This window comes from Xenopus tropicalis, chromosome 6, assembly GCF_000004195.4.
Source record: "Xenopus tropicalis strain Nigerian chromosome 6, UCB_Xtro_10.0, whole genome shotgun sequence".
Lineage (NCBI taxonomy): Eukaryota > Metazoa > Chordata > Amphibia > Anura > Pipidae > Xenopus > Xenopus tropicalis.
The window spans coordinates 54,858,427-54,877,371 of record NC_030682.2 but is presented as its reverse complement, the minus strand read 5'-3'; positions in this window follow the sequence as shown (position 1 = coordinate 54,877,371).

Here is an 18,945-nt window from a genome sequence, read left to right as displayed (position 1 = left end):
AAAAGATTTCCAAAGCCTTGAACATCCCATGGAGCACTGTTCAAGCGATCATTCAGAAATGGAAGGAGTATGGCACAACTGTAAACCTACCAAGACAAGGCCGTCCACCTAAACTCACAGGCCAAACAAGGAGAGCGCTGATCAAAAATGCAGCCAAGAGGCCCATGGTGACTCTGGACGAGCTGCAGAGATCTACAGCTCAGGTGGGGGAATCTGTCCATAGGACAACTATTAGTCGTGCACTGCACAAAGTTTAAGGCCTTTATGTAAGAGTGGCAAGACAAAAGCCATTGTTAACAGAAAACCATAAGAAGTCCCGTTTGCAGTTTGCCACAAGCCATGTGGGGGACACAGCAAACATGTGGAAGAAGGTGCTCTGGTCAGATGAGACCAAAATGGAACTTTCTGGCCAAAATGCAAAACGCTATGTGTGGCGGAAAACTAACGCTGCACATCACTCTGAACACACCATCCCCACTGTCAAATATGGTGGTGGCAGCATCATGCTCTGGGGGGGCTTCTCTTCAGCAGGGACAGGGAAGCTGGTCAGAGTTGATGGGAAGATGGATGGAGCCAAATACAGGGCAATCTTGGAACAAAACCTCTTGGAGTCTGCAAAAGACTTGAGACTGGGGCGGAGGTTCACCTTCCAGCAGGACAACGACCCTAAACATAAAGCCAGGGCAACAATGGAATGGTTTAAAACAAAACATATCCATTTGTTAGAATGGCCCAGTCACAGTCCAGATCTAAATCCAATCGAGAAACTGTGGCAAGATCCGAAAACTGCTGTTCACAAACACTGTCCATCTAATCTGACTGAGCTGGAGCTGTTTTGCAAAGAAGAATGGGTAAGGATTTCAGTCTCTAGATGTGCAAAGCTGGTAGAGACATACCCTAAAAGACTGGCAGCAGGAATTGCAGCAAAAGGGGGTTCTACAAAGTATTGACTCAGGGGGCACACCCCACTTTGCAGTTATTTATTTGTAAAAAATGATTGGAATCATGTATGATTTTCGTTCCACTTCTCACGTGTACACCACTTTGTATTGGTCTTTCACGTGGAATTCCAATAAAATTTATTCATGTTTGTAGCTGTAATGTGACAAAATGTGGAAAAGTTCAAGGCGGCTGAATACTTTTGCAAGCCACTGTACTTTGACATTGACCAAAGTCAAAGTGGCATCACTAAAACTAAAATTTTCAGATCTTAGGAAGTCCCATTATTAGAAGGATGAAGAAATAATTGAGTAAGTCATCAATATTGAAATACTTGATGGTGATCGATTCACCATCAATTTGTCATTGAAATATTGGGACAAAATAGTTCCCCATTCGGTGGCATGGGCAAATAGAGCCTGCACTACGGTTGGGGGAAACAATAGTATTGGACAATACTAAATGGATGCAGGGAGCACTATACCACTGCCTCCCAATGCTGTATTTTGTCCTGTGCTTCTCTAGACCTCAGTGCGCACCTTCGGTGCATGCACAGTCCAAATAGGAATTTCAGCAGCCATATAGTTGCTAGGGTCCAAAATAACCTTAACCAGGGGGTAGTTTGAATGAGAGACTGGTATATGAATAGGAGAACACCCTAATAGTTGTTTGCACATGGATAGAAAACTGGCTACAGGATCGGGTACAGAGGGTGATTGTTAATGGTACATTCTCTGCTTGGAGTAAGGTTCTTAGTGGGGTCCCTCAGGGTTCTGTACTGGGTCCACTTTTGTTTAACTTGTTCATAAATGACTTAGGGGAGGGTATTATAAGTAATGTATCAGTGTTTGCAGAAGACACAAAACTCTGCAGCCAGTCAATTCTATCCAGGATATGGCATCCTTGCAGCAGGATCTTGACAAACTGGCAATTCTGGGGCGGCTAAGTGGCAGATGAGATTTAATGTGGATAAATATAAAGTCATGCACCTGGGATGTAAAAATATGCAAGCCACTTATACCCTTAATGGGACTGCACTAGGCAAATCCATAATGGCTGTAGCAAGCAATGCCAAGCAGCAGCTGCAAGGGCAAACAAGGTTTTGAGCTGTATTAAAAGGGGCATAGATTCACAGGAGGAGGGGGTTATCCTTCCCCTTTACAGAACTCTGGTAAGGCCCCATCTAGAATATGCTGTTCAGTTTTAGTCTCCAGTGCTCAAACGGGGCATGATTGAGTTAGAGAGGGTCCAGAGAAGGGCAACTAAGCTAGTAAAGGGTATGGAAAGTCTCAGTTATGAAGAAAGACTGGCCAAGTTGGGTCTGTTTACACTGGAGAAGAGGCGCTTAAGAGGTGACATGATAACTGTATAAATACAGTATATAAGGGGATCATAAAATAACCTTTCTAATGCTTTATTTACCAGTAGGTCCTTCCAACGGACACGAGGGCGCCCACTCCATTTAGAAGAAAGGAGGTTCCATTTAAATATTTGGAAAGGATTTTTTACTGTGAGAGCTGTGAAGTTGTGGAATTCACTCCCTGAACCAGTCGTGAAGGAATTTTTTCCACCTCTGAGGCAAATTAGAGAGGTTTTAGATGGAGCTTTTTGCCTTCCTCTAGATCAGTGCTGTCCAACTTCTTTGGTACCGAGGGCCGGAATTTTTCTGGCCTACGTGGTGGAGGGACGATAATTTAAGACCGTTTTGACCACTTCTGTTTTTAAACCACACCCACTTGAAACCACACCCCTGTTATCACATGACCATACCCATATTAATGGTTGTAGTACAGCAAAAACCTGCCATACTCTGCCTGCCCTACCCTGCCTGTGTGTGCCATACTCTGTCTGCCCTACCCTGCCTGTGTGTGCCATACTCTGTCTTTTCTACTCTGCCTGTGTGAGCCATACTCTGCCTTCCCTAATCTGCCCGTGTGTGCGCCATACTCTGCCTGCCCTACCCTGCCTGTGTGTGCCATACTCTATTTCCTACCCTGCTTGTGTGTGCCATACTCTGTCTTTCTGACCCCGCCTGTGTGTGCCATACTCTGCCTGCCCTATCCTGCCTGTGTGTGCCATACTCTGCCTGCCCTATGCTGCCTGTGTGTGCCATACTCTGCCTGCCCTACCCTGCCTGTGTGGGCCATACTCTGCCTGCCCTATGCTGCCTGTGTGTATGGCACACACAGGCAGCATACAGTGACACAATTCTGACACTGCTCCTACAGTCTGCACAATAACTATATATTAAAAAACTTTTTAATTGCAGTACCACCTCAGTATATGTTCTTTTTGTAGTGTGCAGGGATTATTTGTGTGTTACTGCTCCTACAGTCTGTCTGAGGTGTGAACAGGGGAACAATGTGGGTAATTACAGCCTGAGCCTGAGGTGTGAACCCTGCAGGGGGTGAACAATGTAGGGATTAAAAGGTGTGAAGAACACAGGGGATTACATTTTTAAACAATACAGGGGGATTACAGCCTGAATCTGATGTTAATCTCAGTACTGATACCATTTAAAGCTTACACAAGAGTAAGCCATCAAAGCAGCCAGGCAGGTGGGGGCCACACAGAGGGGGGCAGCCAGTTGGACAGCACTGCTCTAGATCAACTAGCAGTTAGGCAGGTTATGGTTGAACTTCATGTACGTATGACTTTTTTCAACCTAACTTACTATGTTACTATATATTGTATGTAAAGATAGTAATAAAAACTTTACCAATAGAACTGTAGCCCCATTTGAAAACTAGAAAGTCAGAAGAGGAAGACAAATAATTCAAAAACTATAAAGAAAATTAATACTTTTAATTGAAAACTTGCTTAGAATTGGTGTCTATAAGATATAAAGAGTAACAAAGGTATACAACCCCATTAACTATATACAGAAAGTGATAAAAAAAACTTGCACCCAAGATTCAAAGACATGTATATGTAACTGCATTTGTTTAGACACAGTGCCACAATAATAGCAGGCATAACTTCCTGCCCATGCATTGTTGTGGTACCCAGGGGGGGGGGGGGTTAAAAGGGCACAGTGGGGACACCGGTGGGGGTGGGGGTGGGATGAAGGTGCAGCGCTCCTGGGTCTGACGCTGGTGGTACCTCACAGGGCAGGTGTGTACATGTATTTCTTGCATTCCAACACTGTCTGTATATGCATACATACTAAACCTAGTGTAACAGGCCATCACCATAAAATCAATTCACTTGGATTATCTTGGCAGCTGGTAAAACTACAGCTCTCTGCATGTGCAGGATGGGTATTTGCTCTTGCTGGTTTAGTTAAACAAAATTGCACATTCCACAAGAATTCTGTGTGATGGGCAGAGCTTGTTATTTGATTATATTTATGACTCATTTGTGCACCCTAGTTATTATGTCACAGTCTGCCTAGTTATGCTCCTGATTAACTCAAGCATGGTTCTTGATCCAAATTAATGACCACCCAATTCGTAACCAGTTTCCCCAATCCTGCCCTGATACTAATTCAAAAACCACAAATAATTGGAAAAAAAAAAAAATAAGACCAATTGCAAATTGCCTGAGAAAAGCACTTGCTCTTCACCCAACTACCCCAATTTCACATCTGGCCTATAACAGGTGTTAGGCAGCTTGGAGATACAGTATACTGGAAAGAAAACTATTTCCTTCATACACCGACCTCAGGAATAAACCCTCTCTAGTCACCATCAAATTGTACCAATACTTATAACTGAGGGAGGCATTTCTAGACCAGTTTTGGGAAGTATCTCTAGTTTATGAGAAGTACCCTATAGAAAACTTGCTGAGGCAGGAGTGCCCCCCCCCAAGCTAGCCTCCCAAATATACTGCCTACGGATCTCAGCCTGAGAGGCCCCCTTTCACAGACAGAACATACCTTAAATGGAGAGCATTGCTGGGCGGGTTAACAGATGAGCAATGGGAGGAAACAACCTGTACCATATTTTGATATCCTCAAGAGACAGACTAATTCAATATAAGTTTTTACTGCAGGTTTATTTCACCCTGGTCAGATTGAAAGAAATTGGCCACAGAGACACTGACAAATTCCATAGGTGCCAGGCCGATCAGGCAGGCTTCCTGCATATGGCTTGGAGCTGCAACTCCTCTCACCACATATATGTCTACTTGGGATTATGGAGGACCAAGTGGAAGGCATATCCTCATCCTCATATCCTTGCCCGATCCCAACTATACTATGCAAGAAAAAGTATCATACTTTCGTGGATGGGGTTGAAACCCCCCCAAAAATTCAGTGGATTAAATGAATTAACGGGGTCCTCTATTAAACTAACGAACCTTGCTAGAGGTTGCCCAACAAAATTTGGTAGAGTATGGCAACCATGGTTGGAGTTTGAAGGGGACCCATTTCCTGGAGTAGGCAGCACTTGTGAACTACCACATTAGATGCCAAAGCTTAATCTATTTTAAAGCGAGCAAGATGTATATGCTCTCTATTCCCCTCTTCTTTCATTGCCCTCATTCCTTTCTCTCCTCACTCTCTTATTGGGGGGCACTATCTGCCCCTTGTTTGTTTTGTTTGTCTGGTGCCCCAGGGTTGCACACTAGGCAGACGGCTCTTCTAACATAGTTAAGTTGGGTTGAAAAAATAGCCTTGGATATTACGCTTGTTCAAGAAATCATCAAAGCAACTCTTAAAGGCATTAACAGAATCTGCCAACACAATATCACTAGGAAGGACATTCCACAACCTCACTGCCCTCACTGTGAAAAACCACCTACGCTGCTTTAAATGAAAGTTCCATTTCTCTAATCTAAAGTGGTAGCCTCTGGTGCGCTGACTGTTTTTATGTTGAAAAAAATGTACTTGTACAGAGTAATCATGTCCCCTTGCAATTGCCTTTTTTCCATAGAAAACAACTCTAACCTTGACAGTGTAACCTCATAGCTTAAATTTTCCATCCCCTTTACCAGTTTAGTTGCACATATCTTCAGCTCATTAATATCCTTCTTTAGGGCTGTAACACACGGGGAGACCAGCTGCGCCGCAACAGATCTCCACTGCCGCGGGCGACCAATCCCCCCGCAACGCCACCCCTCCGGCCAGAATGCAAATTGCCAACGGGACGGCACACGCGGCACAGCGATCTGCTGAAGTTGCCTTGAGAGGAAGTCGCGGCTCAAGGCAACGGTCTGTGTGTGCAAGAGGATAAACGCAAGAATGCTCATTTTGATAATCTAATAATGTTACCCAGCCAATATTAATCATTAATAGTACCCAATCAGAATAAGCCCCTATCTCAGTGCCCACATCAAGTGCTTCTGGATGGCATTTCAAAACTTGTCATTTTATACTATTGTTGTCTTTACTGTGAAGCCTTTCTTGATATATATATATACAGATTGCTATGAACTGTGCACTCTTGATAAACCATGCTTACAATTCAGTGCTGGAAATGATAAGAAACCAATATAACAAGACAATTTGGGCTGACCAGTCCAATAATCTCTAGGACATAGGCAACTGGTTACTGCATCCTCTTTACATACACACACAAAATATGTACAGTTTGCCACTGATACATGGCACTATTTATGCACTGTAATAACTCAAAATAAGCTACTTGCTACTGTTTAACAAAGGCAGCGTGGGCCTCATTGGGGGTTAAGTGCATAGCCCTGTAGGTTAGGGCCAGGGGCGTAAGTACAGATGCTGCAGTAAGCAGATGCTGCAGTTGCGGGGGGGGGGGGGGGGCTCAGGATTGTAGGGGGCCCAGCAATGCCCTAATTAATGAGCAATTTCAGTATATTTTGGTAGAATAGGTCATTTACCAATATTCTGGGGCCCTAAATTGAATTTGCTGTGTGGCCTAGTAGCATTAGGGTACCCTCCAAAGGATTTTTATGGTCCCCAGTTTCTTCAAAGGTTCCATAGACTTTATCACCACTTTAATCTGGCCCATTACATGTAATAAATCAGACAGCAATGCTGTAGGTAATCCATATGGTCAGTATCAATTATTCAGGAAGGGGGCCCCATTAAGGACATAGTAGTCAGGAATGAAGGATATGGTCCTGTTGAAGGAGGTACAACAGTAGCATGTGATAAAGAAAAATAGCTGGGCAGCTAAAAAACCCTGACAAATCTAAGTGGGTTAGTGCCCTGAAGGATATCATCGCAGCAGTGGCTTAGTGTGTAGATTTAGGGTAGTGACTAGCCCCCATAGAGAGGTCCTAGGTTTGTCCAATAAAGCAGCAGTGCCTTATTGCTTTATTGCTAATGCTGCTAGAGATGTTATGTCTGGCAACCTCTGTTTATCTGTGTGTGAGACTCATGCTTCCGTAGTAGGAATTAGAAAAAGGTCAGCAAGTTCACAAAACGTGGCATCTACTACTGTACAAAAAAACTACTGGGATGTAAATACATTTCTCACATATTTCTCATGTGTAAAAAGTCCTAGTTTGCCTTTAAGATATTATATAATTCCAAAATTCAAATGCATAAAATTTATAATTGAAACAAAATCAGGTCCGTTTCCATGCAAGCACTGCTTTTCACTTGTAGCACTGTATAGGGTTAATTCCAGTGTCTGCTTCCCTTCTTTCTCACACACAAAAACTGCCAGGGAAGCTGCAGGCTCAGTGTGGTGGGGGACTTCCTGCTTTAGACTTATTTATCCCTGCAGTTAGAGGATAAAGGAAAATAAATCTAAATTTATCATCAGGAAATGCGATGTTGCATTATTGTGTTTTTCCAGCTGAACTGGGGCTGGGGGAGTTAATGTTTATGCTAGCATCTCGTCAACGGAGCAGGAATTGAATGCATCACTTACCTAATTTGCCTCTGAATTTCCCATCATGCCTCTCTGCTTCTGCAAGTTAAGATACAATTGCTGATTTGTTTTTGTTATCATGTTCCAGTTTTGAAAAAACATCATAGTGTATGTTAGTAATCTGTGTCTTTTTATACTGATCAATATAACATTGTACTCACTACAAGTGTAAAGCAGTGTAGATAGAGGATCATATAAACAGCTGAGGTTTATAGTGGTGTTTGGCTGGTCCGAAGGCAGTGGCTGCTACCATTAATTGATTACAGACAGTTACAGACTTCTTTGTTCTTCTCCCCTCCCACTGCTGCCCTTGACTAGTCTCTTTTGTCTATGACTTTAGTTCACATCTTCCAGGGATTATAAAGAAAAATAAGCATAATATTTTACAGTAAGAAATTAATTTAAACAAATCGAGCTGTTAATCTGTTGTTCCCTGTGGTAAATTTACACATACAGACTAAAAAAAGAAATCTATGTGATTGTAAATATGCACCAGGAAATAGTGATAGTGATAGTAAATTACCTGACTCAAATCCCCAGATTTTTTTTACATTAATCTTTTGTTTTTTATTGCTGTAAAAAACGCTGTCACTGTAAGAAGCCTGCTCATTGTGTGAACAGTGTCAAATCCTTTGTTTAACCCTTCTTATTCCAGTGCAAGGAAAATAAATATGGAAATGTCCATATCCTTATACATATATCATTCAAGCAATATGAAGGCTCATTTATAAATGCAAAGTGCAATTTTTGGATGAAACTCCCCATGTTTTTTACCCACAACACAAAGTTTTTTCCTAGAAATCCAGCATAATTCAGCTGCCCAGTAAGTTGTGCCTGCCATAATTGTGGCACTGTGTCTAAACAAATGCAATTACATATACATGTCTTCGAAACTAGAGTGCAAGCTAATGTTTTTTTTATTACTTTCTGTGATATCACTTTCTATAATGTTAATGGAGTTGGATACCTTTATATTAATCTTTATATCTTATAGATGCAATTCTATGCAACTTTTCAAATGATATTATTTTTTTTTAAAGTTTTTGAATTACCGTATTTGCCTTCCTCTTCTGACTCTTTTCAGCTTTTAAATGGGGGTCATTGACCCCAGCAGCCAAAAAACTATCGCTCTGTAAGGCTACAGGGTCGGACTGGGCCGCCGGGACACGGGGAAAAATCTCTGTGGGCCCCAGCGGCCCAGTCCAACCCTTGCCGGCTCTCCCCTTGCCTGACTGTTCCTGGGGGGGTTAGGGGACGCGGCCAGCGGGGGCACCTGCAGGGCCCCTGGGGCGGGAGCCCTGGTGGGCCCTGCACCCCCAGTCCGACACTGAGCAGAACAATGGGAGGATAGAAAGATAGCAGTTCCCAGTAGCAAGGTAGCAGTTATCTGACACCAGTGGTAGATATCAGAATAGCACTCAATAGTAAGAAATGCAAGTCCGGCTTTGGACTCCAGTTAAAAAAAAGTATACCATATAAATCATGACAGAATCTCTTTTAATACAAAGCAATGCCCTATTTAAGGCCATACTTGAGTTCAGTTGCATTTTGGAATTAGTTGCAGGGCCTACAGTAGTATCACTGAAGGAAAGGACTAGATTTTACTTTGAACTTATAATAAAGGCAGTAAGACATGGGGTTTGTTCTATTTTCCCTAACCACGGCCCCCTCCAAAATGGTTCCAATAGTTAAAAGCATTAACATACTGTGTGCTGCATCTTTATTAGTTAAATATATTTGTTCCAAGGGCTCTAGTGATAAGAATAACTGGATTTTTCACCTTTTGAAATTTAGCACCACCCTGTGGTAAAGAAAAAAATGTATTATTATTTCATAATGATACAAATATATATTTTTTGGCTATAATTACAACAAAAGAACCAATATCATTATCATCTTGTTTGTTATCATTTAGCCTTCTTATAAATCAGTCTATTTGCTTGGTACAAATTGGTGATGAAGCATATGTCAATTTGGCATGGAGTGCTTGCTATACCCATTGGTGCTGATAGCTGTGTGTGCATCAGAGGAAAAGAAACAAACATTGCACATAAACACTGCACTTTATACAGATACTGTAGTGGCATTGTGGCACCATGTTATCTACCATGTTTTGGTGCACATCTCATGACTATACTGTACTTGTATGCAGGGTCGGACTGGGGGGTGGAGGGCCCACCGGGGCTCCCGCCCCAGGGGCCCTGCAGGTGCCCCAGCCGCGTCCCCTAACCCCCCCAAGGGCCCCCCTAACCCCCCCGAAGGGCCCCCGCCTGACGTCCTCCCCGAGCGCCTATAAATTGAACGCGTCGGGGAGGAACAGTCAGTAGCTGGGAGCGCCGGCAAAGGTCGGACTGGGCCGCTGGGGCCCACTAGGGCCGGGGCCCACCGGGATTTTTCCCGGTGTCCCGGCGGCCCAGTCCGACCCTGCTTGTATGGCAGTACTGTGTTGTCTAACATGCTGTAGCACAACAGCACATGTGGCCGTAGACAATGAGGTGAGGACCATATGGACTGCATATATATATTTATATATATATTTACAAATATAACGTTATTGTCCGTTGGTGTTCCCGCCAAACACTGTTTATAAGGTTTTTTCTCACTTGTATTTGTAACTTTGACAAAGGCTGGTGTTGCAGCCGAAACGTCAGTTCCCTTGCCTTTTCAATAAATTTACAAAATTGAACCTAAGACTTGCGTGAGCGGTACCTTCCTCCGAGTATTTGTGAACATACCAGTGGAACTGAACCCAGGCATCTATATTTGCTCTACACGAGAGTGCCGGCCTCTGCTGCATATTATATATATATTTATATATTTGCATATATATATGCCTATCGGTATTTGATTGATTTGGTTTACATTGGTGTACGTTGTGGGATTGCCACTGCTGAGCTGTGTATTTAATTCAGTGTAAAGTTATGGAAGAATTTGATTTCCTATGGTTAGCACCCAGGTACAAAGTCTAGGGGGCTAAAGATATAACTGTATGCACCTCAGTAAAGACTTGGCCATATTCAATTACAATCAAGGTTTTTTATTCGTATCTCATTTTCATTCTAATATATGACTAAATAAAGTGTGTTTTTTTACATTTAAACCACCAGTAGTGAGACCCCTTTATAGGTTGTTTCTCTTTAATTAATGGTTCATTTTTTTATACATGCAGCACAACAACCCATTGCTATATTGTGTTAGTAAGTGTAATATCAGGGCATTTATTTATCATGCATTTCTTATTAAAAACAACCACCATTTTCTTGGGGTTCTCCTGTTTCCTGCACTCTGCTAAAGTTGGCTGTGCCCTTGGGTTAACCTAAATAAAATATCAGTTGCTTAGTCTACAAGACTCTGTTGTTGCATCTTCAGCAAAGTCATGAATGTGATAAGTTTTATCTATACTCCAGTTGGGGGGCAAATGCCCCCCCTTCCCTATGGACACCAATGTCCTATTCAATATCTTTGATATCAGGCATCTCCTCTTCACTTTTCCATGCTGTGTGTGTGGCCCTTCATACCCTCTCTGTCCTGCTGAGCCCATGTATGGCCACCTTAAAGTAGGGAAGGTAATTTTATCCATGAAACATTGCAAAGGTATTTGGGGATTATAATAATAATAATTATACTTTTCTTCAAATATATTTGATTCCGAATTGATTTTTCTGTACATATATGAGTGTGACTGTATCCCCAAGTTAATATATTATCTTGCAATGTATCAGTGGCAACATTCTTAGTGCACCTACCCCCACCCCAGCACCCACCCTACAGTTTTTGCCGTGTTTGATCTTTTTGTTCATTTTATTGTTCTTTTTCACATTTCATGCTATTCTTCTGCAGGATATTATGGAAGTTCTTGTCTGTTAATATTTGTATAGAAAAAGTCCCAGACCTCATTAAGTTCCACTGACATTACTTGTACTCACAGGTCTGGTGCATTGTTTAGAAACACAGCAGTTAGCCTTTACAAGTAATAATGGCCTAAATAGATAGGGCCATGTGAACGTTTAAGTAGTGATGAGCAAATGTTTTTGCCAAGCATGGATGTAGAAAAAGTCACAGTCACATCAAAATAGTCAAGCTCTCTATATGATGAAGACAATAATACAAAATCGAGAGATTGCATGGATTAATACACACCAATAAAATGTAAGCATAATTAGAATAAACAAGAATATTGGAAGTGGCAATAAAGTTCATATGCCTTTAAAGTCCAAATAAATGCTGCAGTAATATCATATGCATGGCTACAAATTACAGTAAATCTAGATAATATAGTAATCTGTACTTTATATCACAGATACATATTTGACTAAAAATGCCACAAGGAGACTTGTATAACCCACACAGTGTCTTTCTTGTATGTATATTTCATCTGGATTAGTTTGAATATGTTTATATACATGATAAAAGTCACAAAGAAACTTGTATGGATTTATAGCAGCAATTATATAGGCATTAAAGGCACATGTTATTCTTTAATACATACTGTAACCAACACAGAGATTTGTATGTTTGCTATACCATCTGGATTTATTCCCAAATGTATTTGGACCTAAAACTCACAGGAACCTTGGTGCTGCTTTTAATATCCTTGTTTATGCAAATTATGCTTACCTTTAATGTGTGCTATAACTTATTAATTAATGATTGGTTGATTGTCGTGGTTTTCTTTTGCACCAATATTCTACTGCCATAGGAAGTGATAGAGTATCAACAAATATCTTGTAGCTGTGGGTTAACTTTAAGAACCTGAGAATTCTCTAATGCTTGAAACAAACCTCCCATACAGGGTCGGACTGGGCTGCCGGGACACCGGGAAAAAAACAAGGTCAGGACAAGTCTCGACAATGCCTCTGTCACCTTTCAGGTAAAATGAATAAATAAAGTTTTGAAAGGTTGGGTGATACAAGGAAGTTGGATGTATTAATGTATAAAGGTACTTTCACACATGACTCCCCGTTAAAATTTTGTGTAGCACTTGGGGGATTTATCCTTCAGTAACTGACCTAGCAGTAAGGACACAGGACACTGCAGTACTTTAGGTATTCCATTATTTCTCAGTGCCTTCAGTTTGTTCCAAGGCTACATACATAATTAAAAATGTTCTTTACAGTCTAGAAAGTGACCACTAGGGGGTGCCTTTATGCCAAATATGTTGTGCACAATAAGCCAATGCAGAACACTAAAGTGCTATTACAATACTTTTTAAAATGCAATTAAATTAGAACCAGGCATATGGTAGGAAGAATTAACTTCTCATTTCAACAGGAAAATCAATTTTTGCTGTCGAGCTTATTTTACGTGCAGTTATTAGTAAGTAATGGTTAGTAAGGTTTTAGGTGACATTTGGGTGTGGGTTTCTCAGATCAAAGGTAGGGCCTAAAGAGGCTATAGGAGTAATTTCTGATCACAGGTGCAGTGAGCAACGTGCAGTTTTATGTAAAATTGCCATATTTTTCCCCATAATGCAGCAATTTTTCTCAAAATTCTAGCACTGTTGTACTCACCAGGGGGAGTTGTGCCTGACACAATTGTGGCATCATTTCTGGTGTTTGGTGTGAAAGTGCCTTGTGCACCTTATCCATAAGATGTAATTGTGCTGTGTTTAACCCATGGTGCTAAGAGAACCCCCTGTGTCAACAGGTGCCAGCACTTGATTTGTAACAGGAGGCAGTAGGAAGGCAGTGGTTGTATGTGCAACTATACAGAAGTACAAGGAGCACGTTTTGACAAGAGAACTTTTAATGAATGGGGTTTTTCCCAACAACTGACTGCTGAGAATTTTGAGAAAACACTCCTGCACTTGTGGTTGTAAATTACTCTGTGTTTTTTTAAAATGTTCACTAGTGCAAAGTATAGTATTTAGCAGGGCTGCTCCTGTCTTGGCACAAGGTGAGCACATTGCCCCAAGCAGCAGTGAGCGGCCAGATAACAGGAGCGGCAAAAAAGCAGAATCTGGTAACTTTAAAAGCCAAATTTCTGTTTTTAAAACTGAAATTCTGCTCTGCTAGTCCAGACACTTTTTGACTACAGGCATTTTAAACAAAATTCAGTATTTTGAATAATGGGTCTGGGAAAGTAAAATTAAATAAGGAAAATGAACTTCCTGGTCTGCAGAACAAAAGCTTGATCTTGCCAAGATCTTTGAGTAAAGCTAATGTAAAACATAACGAGGCACAATTCTGATTGCTAACACTTACAAAGTGGTTATGTCTTTGATGCAGTGACACCAGAATATGAATATTCATTACAAATATAAATAGAATGACAATTCTAGTAGGAAAAGGGCTGCATTGCAGAATTATGTATTCCTCTCTTGGTGCTTTCATCACATTAAATGTTCTGAACTGAGTCCATGTGACACTGATATAAATCTAATATGTTCTCCTGGGTAAAGCTCTTACAGATGTTGTTCCAGATTTATTCTCCATATTCACTTTTAATCTAGAGGTCACATGCTCATAATTCACTTTGTATTAAAATGGTGGTTATCTTGTATACTGGGAAAACATTAAAAAATATAAACACAAGGGAGAAAAAGATTTACATTTTGGGTTAAGTTGGGAATACAATTCTCTTAAACTTGTTTACCAAGATAATACATCCAAATGTAGACCTGACATAAAAAATATATAATAAATCATTTAAAAGGAGACATATTGGATAAATGGAAAAAACCTAATTTTGTAGGCAATTATGAATAATATATGGTGCTAGTTTCACTTTGGGCTAATCATTAATCCTATCTGTATGGCCCCTTTATTGGAGCTCCCTATAGATCCTATCAGTTCTCTGTCTGTGTTTCAAATGAGGGGTGGGAGTGTCCTAACGGTCCCTGCCAAAGCACAACAGGAGGGGGATAGCCAATCACAGCTTTGCATTCACACAACCAAAGACATGCTTCAGTTCCCTATCAGGTCCGCCTACTTGCTGTTTGGTTCCTATCCTACAGTGCTGTGTACTGCAGCTGGCTCCCCTGCAGGAAGTAGAACAGATGGGCGGTACTAGTGGGGCCAGTCAATTCTTGATCCAAATGGGGGACAGCATAGCACAATGATATGTAATTTGTGTAATTAACAAATAAGCTTACATTAAAACACTACGTAACTTCCATGACTGGCCTAGAAACTTAGACTGACCATCAATGAACTGACTAACTTTATTCGCACATTTATTATTTATTTTTACTATTTCTATGAACTACTACTGACTAGTTACTGGGCCCTAGAGCAAGATCACTGGGATCCTAAACGTAACCAAGTAACTTACGCAAAAATGTATGTAAGTCCATATCAAGCAATAACTACACTGAGCAGTGTGATGGGACAGGTAGGTGGGTAGGGTTTAAAGTTGGGAAAAACTCCACTGCCCTCTATGAACTGAGCAAATTAATTCATGCAATTATAAATATGAAATCATTTATTTTCAAATTCCCTTTAATGCGTTTTACCATAAATACGACTTTTTAACAGGATGCTGATATGTAGGTTCACAGAATGATAACATTGTACATTTTAAATGAACATAAGTAAACTAGTTATGATAAACCTTGATCTGTTTCTCTTGTAGTATCTCTGTAATCGACAATCTCTGTAAGAGCTCTTAATCAAGATCCAATTGAAGGTAAATAATGTGAATGGGTTTTGGATAATAACATCATAGTCTCTACCTCTATGTTGTAAGTTTACTTAAACCATGAATCTATGTCTTCTATTGTCACCCAGTGAATCTAAATATATTTTCCACTTTTGTTAATATGACATACTTATTACAGAGTAACACCAGCTGTTTATACTGGGATAATTTTGCTAAATGATTTGAGTGTCACTTATATAAACAGCAATGACTGGTTATTGGCCCCACAGCCAGATCATTGGGCCTCTGAACTTTGGGAACAGGTGTTTCCTCAAAACATGTATTGACTGCTTTCCGGTCCCACTGGGTGCCTATATTTATTGCAGGTTTTTTTTCTCTATAGTTACACCCCTGCTTTTCTGTAAAATAATGTGTAAATCATAGTAGTTATGGTTGGAAAAAAAATATCCATCAAATTCAACCATTTTTCTTAGGAAATCCCACCTACATGCTAGTTTCAGAGATGGATAATAGGTGGATAATAGGTGGAATGATGAAACTCTGCTCTAGAACCACTGCAGATGCAAACTGATGGAACATAGACATGATGAAGTTCTAAAATAATTTCTGTTGAATGAAAGGTTGATCCTTTCAATAGTGAGCAATCCCAGTTCAAAAGAAGAACAGGTATAGGGTCACTTATCTGGAAACACATTATCTAGAAAGTTCAAAATTACGGAATAGCTATCTCCCATAGACTCCATAATAAGCACATGATTCTAATTCTTAAAAATGATTTCCTTTTTCTCTATAATAATAAAACAGAACCTTATACTTGATCGAAACTAAGATATAATTAATCCTTATTGGAGGCAAAACAAGCCTATTGGGTTTATTCAATTTTTAAATGATTTTTAGCAGACTTAAGTCATGGAGATGCAAATTACAAAAAGATCCCTTTTCCGGAGCATTCTGAATAACAGGTTCTATACCTGTACAACCAAAAAGGCAGAGATAGAGATAAAATTCACACCATTTTAAAAAAACCTTCGTAAGCAGAGAGACATATGAGCAAAACTGTGGCCTGCAGCTTGTTATGCAGTGAAACAATGCAAACATTAAGACATGTGAGCCATCCCTTCATAGAGCGAGAGAGAGAGAGAGAGAGAGAGAGAGCGAGAGAGAGAGAGAATAAAAGAAAAACTGGCCAGGCAGTGAGATTTATAAGCAATGCACAGAGACACATGCAAAATATATAATCACCCTTTGTTTAGTCTACTCAGACTGTTCATCATTTACATCAATTCCTTCTCCTGTGGAGCTTACAATCTAGGGTTAATTTAATCAGAAGATGATTAACCTGGCAGTATATCTTTAGAGTGTAGTAGGAAACCCCAGGGGGCTCCTCTATCCTGGTCTCCCTTCACCCCATGGCATTCTCCTGGTTTTTGCCCATTCTCCCAAAGTTTCACTAGATTTCTTTGGCATTCATGAGCAGTAAGCAATTGAAGATGTCATACTATGCCTACAGAAGTGATGTCATTTCCGGCCTTCACAACAAAATTTGAGCCCAGAACGCCACAGGATTCCTCCTAGACAAGAGGTTGGCATCTATGAAAACATACTGTACAAAGTTTTAAAGTCAGAACTACAGTAAGTTCACAACCCTAGCACTGAGAGAAAGACAGCCACGCTAACCCTTAAACACCCTTGCCACCCTCCTAGACAGCGATCAATGTTAGTAATACATTCTCAGAAGAAAATCCTGCATTCCAAGCCTCTGCTATGTAAAGCAGTCACCTGAAGGCAGAACGATTCATGGGCAAGTTGTCACTTAGCAACAATAGAAATTGTTAGTTTTGTACATATGAAATTGCATGGTGTATCTAATGCATTCACCGTGGGAGTCTACACAAAGAGAATGTGCAAAATAAGAAATAAAACAAATCATCCATCTATTGCTTCTTTTTGATTATAGCATAGCAGAGCTCCTTGATACCTTCTCTTACTTATGTAGGAAAACATAAGTGCTTATTTATGTATTGTGCCAATATGGTGTGGGTGGTGGGTGGGGCTTAGGACAAAAGCCCAGAGGCTCTCCTGAACTCAGTTACGATGCAGTTTAGGTAAATTAGGGGTGCTATTTTCAAAGAAAACCTGTAAGTACTTAGAAATATATAGTAGTTCGAATGTACCACCATATGTAGCAACACAAAGTGTTCAATAATTCAACAGAATATAGAATATTGTTTTATTGCTGTCCTTCATTCTATAAATGCATCCATTTATTCTGTGTTCTTGGAAACAGTTCCAGAATCAATGAAAATTCCATATAATTATTTTCTTTCCACACAGGCATAGCAGGGGCGAATGGGTGTCATTTATTTAGTGCATTGGACAGGGGAGGTTGGGATCACAGAGGGGCTGCTATAACTTACCATAGACAGTAACTAGTTAGCAGGTAGTTGATTCAAATTGATTGAATCAAAATAATAAAAACAAAAGCCTGACGCGTTTTGGACAAATGCGCCCTAAATCATAGGGGCAGAGATTTTTTTTATATATATTAATGCCATAGCATTAAGGTGTTTGTTCTTTTAACAGGGGCACAACCTTTGCCATCCAAGCAGAAGACAATGGCAATTGTATAGTAGTGGAATACTATAAGACAGCAACCCAAATGTGTATGCCAACCCAAATGGGCTCAAGTGAGATGCAAGCGAATAAGAGATTCTTTAGCAATATATGTGAGGCAGTCTGCAGTAACCAATGGCAGAAGGAGGTTAGATGACCTTGAGAGAGTAAAGGAGTTGGTACCTGGTAGGAAAGTGGCTCTCAGACAAGGATACCATGGGGGTGGAGAAAGAGATACATGAAGTGCAATGATTTTGCAGGTTCATGCATGAAAGGTGGCTTGTGACAACTTGTGACAATAATAATGCAGACAATAACGTATTGGTCTGGCTTAGTGAAATACTGTAGATGTGGGGTCTAGGTGCTCCTCTCTGAACCAAAAGCCCTGAAGGTGCATAATACCACAAGAAAAAAAAACATCTCCACAAAATATACCCTATAAAATGTGTTCATACAAAAGAAATAAACATTTTTATATTGTAGAACTCTGGGGGATGCTTTAGTTTAAAGATGGTGGGCCCCCTGTCCTGGTTTAAATGGTCCTGTAAATATACAGCTAGGCTACTGCCTGGGCAACGCCACACCTGCGACAAGCTTAAGAAATGAATTGACTATTTCAATTGATGTAACCATTTTTTACATAATCGAAAGGATGCAAAATAATCATCTAGCTAAATCTAAATAGGTTTTCTGTTTAATGAAAGTAACCCATATATCTTGGTTGTATGCTCATTAGATTTGTGGCTTTACCTTATCATTAGCCTATTTGTACAGACAACATTACAGTATAGAAATAGCAAAGCATTTCATGTTATGTAAAAGATAAATAGTAAATATAACAAAAATAAAAAAATAGCTTATATTCAATGGGAAGAGTAAGTAAAAGCTGTATGTTCCCATCTCCCGTCAGTTATACTCTGGCTTTAACAAAATACAAGTATCGGACCTGTTATCCTGAACCCTTAGGACCTGGGGCTTTTTGTATAAGGGATCTTTTTGT